Here is a 13,867-nt window from a genome sequence, read left to right on the forward strand (position 1 = left end):
ATGTGCAATTGTCATGCTGCCATTAAGTCTTCCAAAATATTGATTTCAAACGTGAATTCCCATCCTCACCTATTATCTTCAAAAGGAGACTATGTCAGGGAAAAAATATCGTATTTCCCCACCCTTTGCTCCATGTCCAGAGCATTTGTAAATGTAACATTAAGTTTAGAAAACAGCTGGTGTTTCAATCCAAACTTTAGAGCTGGGGAAACTGAGACCTGGTATAAAGATATGGTGTCCAAGGAACAGCAATCCTCAGGGCCTACAGGGCTGGGCTCCCTTCATTCCATGGAAGGGACCCTTGCAATCATGTTCAAGGGTCTTCTGGAATTGGGCCGAGTCAGTCCCAGAACTTTGGCTAAAGCTACTGGAAAAGAAGTGCCCCCTCCTTGTTAATATAATCTGGAGCTGACAGCAGCTGTCCACCAGGGGAGTCAGCCTGAGAATAAAGCCTCTTGTGGAGGAAACGGAGACCATCAATAGAAGGAGACAGCTTCCCGATGACATACCCTGTGCCTGAAGCCAGATTCACTTCCTGAATTTCCCAACTTTGTAAGTCCGTACTGGCCCCTCAAAGAACAACCACAGTCACATCCACTTTCAGCTGGTTTGATCGGATTTCAGTGACTTGTAACTAAAGAGTCCTCTTTACAGACATAAAGAAATATTCCAAATGGTGCCTGCTAAGCGCAGAAAAGGAGAAATGGGTGAGAAATGAATTCAGCACAGAGAAAACAGTAAATAACATATGGGATGAGAAGTGTGGACAATGGAAAGAAGCAGAGCTCTACAAAATCATGACTCGAGAGGTTAAAGGTGGGGAGGCAAACCAGGCAGGGGGCCTGCCAACATGAGGAACGTGAAGCTCGCCCTCCCAGGGGCCCACAGCAGGAGGCAGCCCCGCCACCACCATCTGGGACCAGCGCTGTGGGACCAGAGCATGGCTTCTACAAGGGGCCAAGTGAACACTGAAGGGTTTGAATCCCAGGGAGTCACAAACCACCTGGAGTTTCTAGATATCATTACGTTGTCAATGGATGGGGGCAGCAGGACCACAGCCAGGGTGCGGCTTCTTCAAGAAGCAAAGGGAATCTGTTTGCTGTTTCCAGATACCGCTCGGCTATCACCGCCTGTGGACACTGCTGGGGGAAATGTCACGCACAGGCTCTTGCCTTGTATGCGTAGCTCCAGCTCACCATTAGGTCAGGGGCCTTGTGAATCACGGCTAGGTCTTGTACACCATTGAATCTTCCCCAGCGCCTGGCATGGAGCTGGTGCAACAATGACATTTCTATAAGTGATAACATCATGTATTTACGTGGTGTCACATGGTTCCCAGAACACATTCACCAGTAAGACCTTGTCTGAGCTCCAGAAGGCGATTCCAGCAGGGATTTTTCTCACTGCTTGAAAATGAAAGGCTGGGGACATTAAGTGCCCCCCTCAAGGGCTTAACTAAGTCTTTCGAGTCCCAGAGCAGTGGCCTTGTCCACCATGCCAGTTGGTCCTTTCCTGCCTGGCCCATCTACAACCAGTCACCCAAAGAGGCAGGGCCAGGCCAGGTCTCTTTGGCCAAGAAGTAGTAAGCGGCCTTAGACAGCCTAAGTGTCACTTTCTCCAAATGCCAGAGACACCCTACAGTCCTCTCCAATAGAACCTGGTGCTTTCCTTTTGTGGCACTTGCAGTTTCAAATAATTTACTTACTGGCATGTTTAATATCTGTCTTCTCCCCTGGACTGTATGCTTTGTAAGATCAGGGGCTGTGTCCTTTTTTTTAACCACTGATAAGCCATGTCTGGCATAGAATAAGCCCTCAATATGTTGATAACTTGAGTGAATAAAAGAATAAAGGCGTGGAGATGGAACCGGGACCTCGGCCTCAACATCTCAGGTTTCCTCTGAGCAGCCTGCAGCCTATGGGTATGGGGGCAGCCATGAGATTCAGACCTATGCAGAGGAGACCAGGTGTAAAGACTGCATCATGCTCTCCTTTACCCTGGCACCTCCCAGCACTGTCTCCCAGGCCCCAAACCACCTAAATGTCCAGATCTCATCTGGGCAATGGTGCCCGTGGTGTGTCATTAGAAAGACATACACGAGTGGACCTTAAAGTTACTGAGCTCACACCTGCTCTGTTCTGTTCACACCCTTCTCTGACTATCAGTGGGATCTGTAATGCATGTATTTGGCATAGTAAAGTGTTAATTAATAATCTGCAGACAAAGAAGACTATATAGGAATCTTGAGCCATCAAGCAGGGTATAGCTTTTGATCTGTGTATCATGGAAGGTGAAACTAAAAGATGAAAGGTTGCAGAGGGACTGAGGGGCTGGAGGAGTGGTCCAGGACAGGAGTCAACAACCAGCAGGCAGAGACACCCTCCACACTGCTGGGGCTGCCTATCAAAACTGCGACAGGATGCTGCCTCTTTCCTCCTGCAAGCCTTCTAGGCTGCCCCACCAGGACCACAGCAGAAGTTCTCAGCTGCTGTCTTGGGACACACCAAGGCGTAAGTTGCAATCACCTATGAGGTGTGCTGCCAGTAATTCATTATTAATAGAAATTAAAATTCAGAAGTGCGATTTTTGTTTGTAATATGGAACAACTCTCCCTAAGAGATCCTGATTCTCACTCTTTGTTCTTGAGTAGGAGAAAAAGCAGGCACTGTCCCTGGTGAACAGGACTGTATCTGACCCCAGCATGAGTAGGGAAGCATCATGCATGGGAACGCAACTCTAATGCTGTGGCTGCAAATGTGGCTGAGACCACTGACCCACAGAATAAAACCCCAAGTCCTGAGCATGGGCATGAGACTCTCTGAGCTCCAGTGGCCCCACTTGCACCAACCCCCCTGCACCCCTCAGCTACTGCATTCAATCCACACTCTCTGGGCCCCTCCACACACCCTTGCTCTCTTTCCTTTGCTGCTTCTATCCCTAACAAAATACCTTTTTCCCTTTGTTTGCCAGCTCGTATTCAAGACTTAGCCATGGGGCCTTCCAGAGTCCTGAAATCACTTTGTCTCTTAGCTGCTTTGATTCCGCACACCCCACATTCTCTAATGTGTCTGCTCACTCTTTCCCAGTCTCTTGCTGGCTTTTCCTCCTCCATTCAACCTGTGACCTTTGGAGTGCCCTGGGCTTGCTTTTGAGCCTTTTCTCTATCTGCACCCTTTAGGTGTTGGTGTTCCTAGGTAATCTAACATTTTGGCTGCCTTCTATGTGATGGTAATTCCCAAATGCAAATCTCTGAATCTCAACTTTCTCTAGAGCTCCACTATCCATCATGGTAGCCCCCAGCCACACATGTCTACTGAGCACTTGAAATGTGGCCAGGCTAATTTGAGATATGTTGAAAGTGGAAAATGTGCTCCAGATTTTGAAGAATTAGTATCCAAAAGATGTAAAATATCTCACTAATCATTTTAAATTGATTACATGTTGAAATTTTAATATTTGGGAAATACAGCATTAAATGAAATATATATCAAAATGACTTTTACATTTTCATTTTTACCTTTTTAATGTGGCTTCTAGTGAATGTAAAAAATGCATATGTGGGCTCACATTGTATTTTCATTGGACAGCACTGATCTAGGGCACCAGGCCCCTTCCTTCTCTGTCTATCCAACATCTCTACTTGGACATCCAAGAGAACATTCACTTTGAATAGGATCAGGTAGAACTCTTGATTTTCCACTCCATGGTACAGGGCACCACAATTTCCCTAGTTGCTGTATTAAAAGCCCACGAATTAAATCCTTGTGTCCTCCTTTTTCTTCACTCTCTACATCCAACTCTTTTGCAAGTCCTAATGGTTCTTCCAAAATACACCCTCAACCTGAGCATATGTCTCCAATCCCAGCACCACCAACTCCAGCCCCTGCAGTGCCTCCCCTCTCCACACTGCCTTCCACTCCTCCCTTGTTCCCCACTACTCATCCTCCACCAGCAGGCAGAATGGCCTTTTCCCAACACTAACAAGGCCAACCTTGACAAAAATCTTCGAAATCTTCCAATTGTGCTTAAAAAGTCCTGATCACAGCCTACAAGATCCTACAAGACCCATGGTGACCTTGCCTCTATTCTCCTCTCTGACCTTCATGCCCTCTCCTCCCTGCCCTAGCCCCTTGGTGTTTCCCACACAGGTCAAGCTCATTTTCCCTCCTGCCCTGTGCACCTGCTGTTCTCGCTGCCTCTAGTGCTTTTCCCCGCTTTTCAGCATGGCATGATGCCTCATCATGGCGGCGCTCTTGGGCTGCTGAGGGCTCTATCCTAGCACCCCATTTTCACCTTCCCAGTCCTATTACTCTCTAAAGTTATCTTATTTGTGTTTTTGCTCACTTGCCAGTTGTTCACCTCTTCCTTCAGAAAGAAAACTCCCCAAGGGCAGAGGCCCTGTCTGCCAGCTCCACTGCTGCACTGCCAGGCCCTGGAGCAGTTCCTGGCCACAAAAACCCTCAAGAACAAATGAAGGAAGATTTATTGAATGAATAAATGCACACAGAAATGCCACACACTCCTCCTTTGAGCCCCCTCAAAATATTTGTGATTGTCTCCAGCCTGGTCATTTCCATTACATATCTCTCTACATATCCACCTCTCCAGTTGTATTAGTCTGTTTTCATGCTGCTGATCAAGAAATGCCCAAGACTGGGTAATTTACGAAGGAAAGAGGTTTAATTGACTCACAGTTCTGCAGAGCTTGGGAGGCTTCAGGAAACTTAGAATTGTGGTGGAAGGGGAAGCAAACACATCTTTCTTCACAGGGCAGCAGCAAGGAGAAGTGCCAAGCAAAAGCGGGGAAGTTCCTTATAAAACCATCAGGTCTCATGAGAACTCACTCACTTCCATGAGAATGGCATGAGGGTAACCACCCCATGATTCAATTACCTCCCACCAGGTCCCTCCCACTGCACATTGGGATTATGGGAACTATAATTCAAAATGAGATTTCGATGGGGACACAATGAAGCCATATCACCAGCCAAACAAGGAGCTGACAGGGTGAGGCTGCTTCAGAGTTACTTTGTCTCCCAGCACCTATCTCAGGGAAAGGCATGCAAGGGGTACTTGGTGAGCTCATGTTGAATCCAAATCATCTGCCGGTAGCTCTTGACTCCAGCTAGTTCGTTGCCACAGGCACACCGTCACAGGCTTGCCATGAAGGCTGGAGTTGACTCTGTTTGCGGTGTCTACATGGTGCCAGTGGCCTCCTTCTCCAGGGTGTGCTCCCATGTGCATGCAGAGACAGGTAAACCCAGAACTGGATGAAAAAAATAAAAGGACAGAGCACATGTGCAGACAGGAGCTGCCTGTGTTTCTGACAACTTTTCACCTCCTGGGCCAACCCTGTCTGAGATGCAACTTCCATTTCTGCCCTTAGAGTCCAGGACATTAACTCTGCTTCCTTATAATAAACCCCCCTTTCTTGTTCAAACCAGCTCCAGTGGATATCTACTCTTCGCAACCAGGAATCCTTACAAACACAAGCACCCAGTAGGAAAGAGAGTACACATAGCCTCTGCCTCTATGCTGTTCAAGGTCTCAGGATTGCAAAATGCAACCCCTCCCCATAGTGATCTCAGCCTGAGGAAATAAAAACTAGCTCCTCTTTGTAAAAATGCTGGGTCCCAGCATAGCAGCAGAATGCATGCCCACCTCCTTCTTTGACTGCTCAGTGCTGTGACCCAGGGCAAGGGTCTCTTAGGTCTTTCAGGACACTGGAGTGAAAAATTCATGTGTATCTTGGATTATGCAGCAAGTAGCTTCCTAAAAACTGTATGTGAATCATATTTTTTAAAATAGAGTCCCATTTCCCCATGGACGTGGCTATTTGCTCAGAGATGCTTTCTCTTCCTTTCTGATTTATCTCCAACTGGCAGCAGCAAACTATAACCCTAGCTTCACATTTCTCTCCTTCCCAAGTGGCTCATCAATCAATCAACAGAATTTTCATTCAGAGCCTATTATGTGTAAGACATTGTTCATGATCTGTAAAGAGAAGAGGGAATGCACCGAATGCACTAGGGGAACCCACTCTCTGTGAATCCTCTATAAAACCGTGTGAATAATCAACCTCTTATTTATCTCTTCTGTAAATTCAGATTTTCTTCTATCATGTTTTCCCAAAGAGGTGCCTATGTGTCCTGAAGAGCCTGTCTAGGTTAGCATAGAAATGGAGAGTCATAAAAGGATATTTAGAAATCTAAGCACTTCTATAAATCTTCAATAATAGCAATCACAATTGTTTGGAGCCATAATTGAGACTATTTGTGGTGTGTTCTGAGGAAAAGCACGAATAACTCACCAATCTGCAATTCCTGGCAAAGAGAGAGCAAACTAGGAAAAAGTTAATAAATGCTTTAAAGATAAGTTGTGTCAGGCCAACATAATTTTCCTTTGTGACAGAAGACAGACTTCTACAACTGCAGGAACCACAGGTCAGCCACCACCATCTCTATAGCATGCCACATCCTATTGTCTGTGGCACCCAAGACACTTCAAGGCCTACCTCAGCAGCTTCTACTCAGCTTCAGAAGAAAATACCCAAATTTGTTTCATATATTTATAATTCACCTGGTCCACAATGGATTCTGAGGCACTTTATAAAAGATTGTGCAGCACCAAAAGGTGAATAAAATCATCCCTCCATATCCACAGGTTGTGCATCCCCAGGTTCAACCAACTGCAGATTGAAAATAATCAGGAAAAGAAAAACAGTGAAAAATAACAATACAATAAAAACCACAAATAAAAACAATGCAGTATAACAGCTATTCAGTATTTACATGGTATTAGGTATCATAAGTAATCTAGAGATAATTTAAAGTATATAAGAGGATGTGTGTAGGTTATAAGCAAATGCCTATACCATTGTACACATGGGACTCAAGCACCCACAGATTTCTGGTATCTTTAGGGGGTCCTGGAACCAACCCCCACCCCATGGATATCAACGGAGGACTATAGTAAAAAGGGGAAACATCACAGCAAAGGGCTTACTGGAGAATTTTTTATTGTTTGCAAATTATAGACATGAACTCAAGCTAGCTTTATAAGGAAAAATAAGACATAGAATTTTGCAATAACAAATAGTTAAGATTTAATCTGTGGAAATCAAAAGCAAGGAACTAACTGGTCCCAGGAAGAACAATCACCAGCCACAAGTCTTTTTTCTGGATCCCAGGGAGTATCAGCTGCCTGTCCCCCAGCTCTCTTTCTCTCAGGGCATCGACTTCTCTCTTCTTTATCAGAAAACTGGCTTTCCTGCTTTCCATCAAATGATTACCTGCAGCCTCAAAGTCTACTTCTCAGGGCTCAAGCCACCTGGAGAGATGCCCTCTTGGTCCACCCCAAACTCCCAGAAAGATCTGAGCTTTGACCCAGCTCATCACAGATGACTGCCACTTATTCAGAGATTGGTTGAAGCAGAGGGTAGAGCTGTTTTAGTCAGCTCAGACTACCATAACAAAATACCATAGACTTAAACAGCAGGAATTTATTTCTCACAATTCTGGAGACTAGAAATCCAAGATCAAGGCACCAGCAGGGTCAGTGTCTGGTGAGGGCTCTCTTGAGTTGCAGATGGCCACCTTCATGTGGTACCCTCACATGGCCTTTCCGCCTTTCCTGGGTGCATAGAGGTGGAGATAGAGGAAACAAGCTTTCTGGTGTCTCTTCTTATGATTCCATCATGAGGCCCCATCCTCATGATCTCACCTAAACCTAAATACCTCCCAAAGGCCCCATCTCCAAATACCATCACATTGGAGGTTAGGGCTTCAACATGCGAATTTTTTTTTTTTGGAGGGGTGGAGAAAATCCTGTCCATAGAAGTACGTGACATTTTTCAAAATGACAGCTTGGGGTCCACCACCAGGTGTGAGGAGGCACCACCAATGTGAACTCAGCTGCAATTCCAAATGTGCCCTTTACAAAAATTAAAGTATGTGAATCAATGCTTTAAGAATAGCTCTAACGATTTACTAACACCTTCTGAAGGGAGGTTGACAGTTATTTGTTACTTTTTCTGGGTTGAATACACAGCATGCATCCTCCTTCCACTTGCAGTTGCTCTAATCTGCCAATCTCCCAGCCCCTCCGTTTCATTCATTGAAGGTTTGCATTTATGTGCTTTTTCTTCCTCAGGCTTTGCCATCATCCTAGGTGATGTCAGCCAAATGGATGACCCCACAGATGGCCTCTTAATTCTGTTACTTGACCTACTTATTTCCAACGGTCCTCTCTTCCCCTCCCCCTCACGCTTCAGTAAATGTTATACTTCTAGAATCACTAATGCAAACACTGTCAGCCACAATCTCTTCCCCTCACCTTCCTCACCCAACTCCTCTCACTCTGACAGTTCTTGAACTATAGTTTCTCTCTAGTCAACAGCCTTCTCCTTTCTTCATTTACTAACTCAACTTGGACTCCATGGTCCATGATTTTAACAGTATTTTTGCCCATACCTTAGGCTCCCTGAACCATCTGCTGCTTTTTATTCGTACCATCCAGATGAAACCCAAGCCCAGGAAAATCCAACTGAGTGCCACCTCCTAGCCTCTGTCTAAGCAGGAAAAGCCAACCAAGGCAGCTTAAGACCACTGCACATTATTGATCCTAAACCTCAAGTGAGCCTGCACTCTGCCAAGCAAACCTACTACATCATCTCTTGCCATACTTCATATAATTTTTTCAAACTTTATTCTTCTCAAACTTCCACCCCTGCTACCCACCCACACTCTTCTGTCTCATCAGGGGCTCTTGCCTCCTGCTTTACAGAGAAAACAGATGCTATTATATAGGAAACTCCCACAATCAAACACACAGATGCGAAGGAACCCTCCCTTTCTCTCTCTCTGTCCTACGGCAGAAGAGCTGACGCAACTATCCATCCAAATGATCTTTGGGTCCCACTGCCACCTACCACCTATGGAATCTCTTATTATCATTTTCCCTTTTCCTTACAATACTCATAACCTCTCTCTGATTGATCTTTCTCTGCTTTTAAGCATCTGAGTCGCCAGAGTCCAGTTTCAGCTACTCCCCCGTCTGCCTCGTCCCCTTTACAGTCAACCCTTAAGGAAGAGTTGTCTTCACTCATGCCTTCACACCCCATGCACTCCACAGTCAACTCTGATATGGATCTGATGCCCATTATTCTACCTAAATAACCCTTGCTAATATCTCCAATGATGTCCATGCTGCCACGGTGTACATTTTCCAGGCCTCATCTTAGTGGAACTTTCAATAGCATTTGACACTGTTGTCTTTTCCTCTCTTCTGAGAGACTTTTCCTTAAACTTCCATAACCTGACACCCTTCTTGTTCTATTTTTTCTTCTCTGGCCATCCTTCCACTTCCTTTGCAAGTTTATCTTTCTCCTCAGCCCAAATACAGTGGAAGCCCTCAAAACCTCATCCCAGGCATTTCTTCTTGTCTCAATCAACACTGTCTTCCATCCCACAGTTGCAGTTACCACCAAAACAAAAAAAGACCCACACATTTATAAAACCAGCCCAGACCTCTTTTCTCTGTTCTAGGTCTTCATGTAAAACTGCTTAATTAGCATCTCCCCTTGGTTGTTCCTAAAACATCTCACACACAAAAGCTCTAAAACTAAATTTTTGTTCCTCTCCACCAGCTTCTCATTCTTTTCTCTTCCAGGAATTATATCTTATTCAATAGCACTACTGACAAACCTATTGTTCAAGCCAAAAGTGTTAGTGTCATCCAGACACCACCTTTTCCTCACTTGCCATATCAAATGTATCACTAAGCCTACTGGTTTTACTCTCCTAGTATCTCTTGAACCATCTACTTTTCTCTATCTCTATCAACATCCTAACCTATCTCATACCTGGACTATTTCAGAAATCTTTTACTCTGGGGCTGCTCTAGTTAGCCCTCCACACTGCAGCCAGAGTGATTATTTTTCCTAAATGCAAATCTGATCACATGTCTCACCCACCCCTCTTTACTCTTTGACCCCAAACTTATATGAGGACATTTATGTCCCTTCTTGAGGACACTACAGCATCTAAACTTCTTCCCCTCATAGGACATATCCTATCTCACTTGTAATTGTTGATTACATCATACACGCACACACTTGCAAACATATGCAACACAACCACTGTGAGCTCCTTAAGACAGGAGCCTCATCTTATTCATTTCTGTAGCCCTTGATGATTTGTGGGAATGAATTAACTCAACTGAATTATACTGAAGCCATTCATTTTTAATAGCAGAAAATCCAGAGGATCTGATGTCTCCCTAAACATCAAATTGCCTCCACTAGTCAATACATGAGATAAAAGTTGACATGTTGTCAAACTGCTTCATAGTTTCTAAATAGTCCCTGTATCTGCTCTGCAATGACTTTGAGTGATGAAATGAAACAGAGTCCATGCCAAGTATGGGGTGGCATGAAGAAGGGTATGGAGAATATGTGTCAATGGTGGTGGCCAGCTGGGGCCAGGGAGTGGTGACCCTCCTGGGTATCAGGGAAGGAGGCAGGAGAGCAAGGACTGTTACTGTGCTGATAGTAAATGTTTCCACTTGGATCCTCAGCTCAGCCTCAACTCCTCTAATGACTTTCATGAGTACCTACCCAGATCATGCATATCTCTCCTTGGCAGCAGATGGCAGTGGTAATAAGCCACAGTGGCAAGCTAAACACTGACAGGTGGCAGGGAAATGGGCTTTTCTCACCTTTAAAAAGAAAGCTTGTCTTGGAGATGAAGCAAATGGATGGAAACCATGCAGAGATGTGTCTTTTTCAATGAGGCACAAGTCTTTCAAAGTGACTTCCAATGGCTTTACCTACAGACCAAGAGTACACAGAGAGGGAGTCTTTGTAAATGTGGCCAGTAAATCATTTCTATGGAGCTAGCCCTGATGTCCTGCCTGATGATTAGAATCCAACTCCAGACCACAGACGATGGACTCCAAGGAAACCAAAGGCCCACAGATGGTCCACCCACCCTTCAATAGCACCTCTTTACTTGTCTCCCATGGCATACTGGGCACACCTGTCTCTGAACTTCCACACGGTTTTCTAGAAGCCCTATAAATATCTGTCCTCTTCCTCCCATTAATCCATAAGCTTTATGGGGAAAGGTACCATGTTATTTTCAACTCTACTATTCCCTAGTGCCCATCAAAATTCTTGATATTTAGTAGGAAATTTGGCAAAATGAAAAGAACAAGCTCAACAAGATCCTGGATTCGAATCTTTCCATTCACATGATATTAAGTAAGACATTCAACCTCCCCGGATTTGTTTTCTTCATTTGTAAAAGTGCGCAACTGCCCTGAAGAGTAAATACAAGAATTAAACTTAGTTCAGAATTTTAATTCTTGAACAGAGCTCCTAGCAAAATGCCTAACACATAGTAGAAACTAGCATTAATTGAACTACTCAAAGAACTAACTCCCTGTCCCACCCCATTTGAAATATTGGAAGGAAGTGAGACTCCTCTAGTTCAGAGATCAGTGAGGTATTTTATACTTACAGAAAGAAAGAATTAACTCATTGAGCACCCGCCATGAGCCCGGCACTCTGCCAGGAACATTCCTCACCACAGCCCTGTGAGTTGGCCATTACTATCCCATATTACACATAAATACATTGGGCCTCAAGGAGGTGGTGTGACTTGCCCAAGATCAAAGTTAGTGAATGTCAAAGATAGCATAGGATCACTGATCTTTGGGACTCTAGAAGGTCAGTTCTTTTTCGTACATCACAAGAAAAAATGTGATCAAGAGTAAGGAAGTCACCAATTCACAAAGCCAATCCCCAAGGAAGAGTGGCTGGGACAGCTGCTGGGAGACACTCATCCCACAGCGTACACACACAGGGAGCCCTTTGGGCAAGATAAGGGGTACAGTTACGTGGCCAGCACTTCACTTCTTGACCTTCCCAAAATGTTTGCCTTTGGTATAAATAAGAAAACATGAATACATTGCCTATTTTCATCCACTGGATTTTCTATTTAAATGCACATCTGAACATTTAAGTCCCCAGCTTAAAACCCTTCAAAGCCTCCCCACAGCTGAAGTCCAATCTTTTCCAGTGTTGTTGCAATCACTGATCTCATCTCCTGACACTCACTTCCTCTCAGTGTATTACTTAGCCACACCAAACGGTTTGCAGTAAAACCAAATACAACAAGCTATGCCTTCCATTCTTACTCTCTTCATCTAACTCACCCTTCTTTTCCTTCAAGATTCAACTCAGGCATCTATTCTTCCAGGGAGTCTTTCCAGACCCTTCTGTCTAGGTTTAGCTCCTATTATAATTTCTGAATTTCTCTCTCTAGCCCTGAAATTACCACATGTTTTATACATATCTACTCACACATTTGTCTCTTGAATCTGAATTTGAATCTTGAATCTGAATGGGAGCTATATGAGGAAAAATATATACTATATATATATTATATATATACTATAAATAAATAAATATATAATATATGTCATTATATATTATAATATAATATATGTCATTATACATTATACATTTATCTGAGCCCATAGAATATACAACACCAAGTGTGAACCCTCATGTAACCTATGGACTTTGGGTGATTATGATGTGTCACTGCAGATTCATCAATTAATAAATGTATCACTTTTGGTGAGGAATGTGGATAATTACAGTAGCTATGCACATGTAGGGGCAGAGTATATGGAAAATCTCTGTATTCTCCTTTCAGTTTTGCTATGAACCTAAAAAAAAAAAAAAATGAAACACCATTACCATTGTATTCCCAAACGATAGAGAAGCAACTCAGAAAACATACAAGAAGTAAAAGAATAGTGTTGACCCAAAACAAAGAGTAATTCCATGGTAATTGAATGGATAACACAAACATAATGCAGAGATGCCAAGTGAACTCAAAGTGCTTGATGAGTGGATTGCATCAGGGAAGGCTGTAAGGAGGCTCTGAACACTTTTCTGCAAAGGTATGTTTATGTCTTTGCAGAAGGTTAACCTGAACAACTTTTGTGAACTAGGTCCCACTCCTGCCCGGTAGTCTGGACTGTCTGATATGAGCTACCCTCCAGGGACTTACAGAGAGGAGGGAAACCATAGGCTGGGGAAAAGAAGTCAGTCAGTTGTCATGGAGACACCACTAACAGAAGGTGATGGTCACTGGAGCAAGAGGGGTGACGCCAACCATCATGCGGAAAAAAGAAAACTCACCATTGACAGTGGTATTTCTTAGCTAAGCCTTTTTAAGAAGAGTTGAGCTTACCAACCAAAAAACGTACAGGACCAGACAGATTCGGAGCCAAATTCTACCAGAGGTACAAGGAGGAGCTGGTACCATTCCTTCTGAAACTATTCCAATCAATAGAAAAAGAGGGAATCCTCCCTAACTCATTTTATGAGGCCAGCATCATCCTGATAACAAAGCCTGGCAGAGACACAACAAAAAAAAAGAGAATTTTAGACCAATATCCCTGATGAACATCGATGAAAAAATCCTCAATAAAATACTGGCAAACCAATCCAGCAGCACATCAAAAAGCTTATCCACCACAATCAAGTTGGCTTCATCCCTGGGATGCAAGGCTGGTTCAACACACACAAATCAATAAATGTAATCCATCATATAAACAGAACCAAAGACAAAAACCACATGATTATCTCAGTAGATGCAGAAAAGGCCTTTGACAAAATTCAACAGCCCTTCATGCTAAAAACTCTCAATAAACTAGGTATGATGGGACATATCTCAAAATAATAAGAGCTATTTAAGAAAAACCCACAGCCAATATCATACTGAATGGGAAAAAACTGGAAGCATTCCCTTTGAAAACTGGCACAAGACAGGGATGCCCTCTCTCACCACTC

This window comes from Pongo abelii, chromosome 11, assembly GCF_028885655.2.
Source record: "Pongo abelii isolate AG06213 chromosome 11, NHGRI_mPonAbe1-v2.0_pri, whole genome shotgun sequence".
Taxonomy (NCBI): domain Eukaryota; kingdom Metazoa; phylum Chordata; class Mammalia; order Primates; family Hominidae; genus Pongo; species Pongo abelii.